This window comes from Pinus tabuliformis, chromosome 1_1 (genome assembly GCF_031772625.1).
Source record: "Pinus tabuliformis cultivar Carrire ecotype Pingquan chromosome 1_1, CPIR1, whole genome shotgun sequence".
In the NCBI taxonomy this organism is placed as follows: Eukaryota; Viridiplantae; Streptophyta; class Pinopsida; order Pinales; family Pinaceae; genus Pinus; species Pinus tabuliformis.
Genome location: NC_142297.1, coordinates 218071182 through 218074262, shown reverse-complemented (window position 1 = coordinate 218074262; position 3081 = coordinate 218071182). Strand labels below are relative to the sequence as shown.

General features: G+C 40.6%; 1 pseudogene; it reads right to left on the bottom strand.

The window, feature by feature from the left end:
* Positions 1-1912: 1912 nt before the first annotated feature.
* LOC149212320 (wall-associated receptor kinase-like 20 pseudogene) lies at positions 1913-2620 on the bottom strand (annotated as a pseudogene).
* Positions 2621-3081: the final 461 nt, after the last annotated feature.

Below are 3081 nucleotides of genomic sequence, written 5' to 3'. Positions count from 1 at the left end.
TTGGTGTGTCTGGTGAGAAATTATCTCAACCAAAGGAGAAATTATCTCAACCAAAGATGTCCAAGATAGCACGCACTATCTTGAGACCAATATCTCTCATCTATTTATTTGTAACACTATTTCAATTATTTTGATGTAAGAATGAGTGTGAGAGAGAATACATGAGGCTTCAGCCTTTTTCCGTCAATATTGTGTCTCTGATTTTTATGTGTGATTTATATATTTGTTTGAGTTAATTGCATTTTTATCAGCCATCTGGAAATGGCCAGGGACTATAGTAATCGGATTGACGATATTTAGCATTAATTCACGCGGTTTATACACTGAGTGTGCGGCTTATGCAACCAGTTGCGTATGTTAACTATATGGTAGTTTGTTTCATCATCTTATTTGGCCTCTTCCCGAGGAGAAGAGGCCAAAAGCATATGTTATTTTTGACTTGCGTTGTTTTCATTATTTGGGAAGTGGAGATTAATGCTAGCATTAAAGGACGAGATCTGAGGCGTATGTATACCCAACAAGAAATTTAACCAAAGTTTTCTGTACACCTTCATCTTGGTTTCCACTGCCACCACCTTGTAACTGCCACCTACACCTTTCAAGACGGTGACACAAACACTACAACTACACGTTGCATGGTGGTGCGACGAATACTGCAATGGAAATAGGAAGAATGGCTTATAAAAAGCACTATCTCTGTTAAAAATTGCAACGCTTTGTAGTCGATTTTTCTGCAATTTCACCTTGTGCCCTGATTGCTTCTGTGTTGCAGATCACAGGCGTGCTGGCCGTGGATCCAAACGCTCCAGATATTGCCGTCTCCTGCTGTCGATGAGATGCAGACCGTCTATGATTAGCGGCTCTGTTTGCAACTGTTGTTGCATTAGGAGCCTTTGAGACTCTGTAGGCTCAGACGAAAATCTGTAAGGGAGGATTTCCTTCATTTTAAAACATTCTCAATATCTCTAAAATGCATAAAATACATGAAATAATGCAGAAAATTCACTTCATTCTAGCAATATTGTAGCCAAATTAGTTTATCGAGGTCTAAATTCACTTCATTGTAGCAATATTGCGTCTAATTAGTAGGGAGGTCAAAATATTAACGAGATTTTCTTTTGAAATGATAAGAATTCTGAGCAAAAAAATTACCAGAAGACTAACAACCCTAACCCATATAGCAAACATACAGATTTTATATCTAAGTGAAAACCAATCTTTTTCCTCAATGCCCTTTCTCAATAAGATTTTGGCATATCGCTGGATAACAGAAATTATTAAGCACAAAGAACAAATTACCAAACCAAATTGTTGCCGCAATTCTTCTACAGTTGTGCAAAGAGCCCTGCAATTCTTCTACTGTTGTAGAAAGAGTCACAGAGATCAATATCAAGAATTAATGGATTCTGAAAAACATTTCTCTTTGAAAAAAAATAATAGTGTTGCTTTGACAGTTTTCTAAAGGAGGTGAAATCTTGCAGGTGGCGATAGAGGGCTCAAGTGTATGACATAGCGCTGGCACCTGTTACATGTAAACAGAAGCGGCGGCAGGTAGGCATACATTAGCCGTGGACAATCAATATAATTCGGTTAATTTATCTCTTCATGGTTCAGTTTTTTAAGCCTGTATATTTGCATTTTTCCCTCATGCTTTTGATTGGGATTCTGAATTTAGAGATAAAGACCCATACCTTCGTGAGCAAGATCTAGATCTATCTCGAGAGCTTGAAGCAGAGCCTAAGCAGAGCCTGTTGAAGCACACGTTTATCCAGGACCAGTAGCTTCAGTCTCCATTTTGACCTTAGTCTTAGACATTGAAGCTAGAAAACTCGACATCCTCAAGTTCATTCGTCTTAACAGAATTTGTGAAACTAAGAATGGGCGAGCAAGCAGAGTTCTGGTCATAATCTGCCTAACTTTTACAAGAAGGCTCCAACGGTGCAGCCCACTGTATCTCTACTCCATAGTTCCACTGCCTCGCAGGCACCGCCGGGTTGAAATTTAGGACACTCGTGTAAGCCCTGCAACCACCAGAGTGTACCCCTATTGTCTGAGAAGCGGTAAAACCTCCCGCTATAAATGTGCAACAGACACCATCTTTCCTGCACGCCATGGCTGCCTCGGCTTCATTAATATATGTATGACACGAACTGCTTGAACTACAATTCAATGGCGATGCCAGTATTATAGGATCGCAGTTCAATAGCATAACCGTGTTCGTACTTGTAAGATTGAAAGGCAGGCTCTGATTCAATTGCAGTCCCTGGTTATTCATGTCTCGAGTCTCGCAAGAATCGTTAAGCAGAGGCGAAGGTTGAATAACCAGCCTCATGGTGGCTGGATTGATACTAACGATCTTATAAAAGCCCCCATTGACGGATTTGAACTCCAGCTCCTTGGCCGCATTACAGTAGATTCTGTAATCAGGGACGCCGCAACCATCGTTGGTGCTCAAAGGGTATGGAACAAAAGTATTGCCACACTTAGGACAGCGAGCTATAATGTCTGCAACACTCGGCTTGAAGTTGAAGTTCATCCATAGTACCAACAAAAACACAACAGAAACCCAATGTTTAATATTTCCCGCTTCATGACTTCCCATCCCACATGCTTTGAACATGGCCACAGCCGTATAAATCGAAACAAAATGCAGAACTTTGAAATTTTTTGGGGGTGGAAGACTTATTTTATCGTTGCAAGCAGGTTATCTCTCATGGCCTTCATCGAACGTGACAGAGAAGCCTCCCAATCTGGACATTTGGTATGCATGCACCCCAGATCCGGAAGAAGGCATTTGATATGCATGCAGGTTATCTCTCATGGCATGAGAGATACGTGGCTGTGTTGAGGCTTTTTTATAAAACAGGTGTATCAGTGATCGTTTCATGTCGTTGATATATTGTTGGTTAGATGTAACATGGCTCGTCGTGTGTAATCCGATACTTGCCACTTGTTTGGCCAATATAAATATTTACTATTAGGGTCGTGGTCCAATGGTCACTGTAACGGCTCCAATGCGCCACCATTTAAAAAATGAAATTAGTTGCGCAAGTTACTGACTTTCTGATATGAATGGATTTC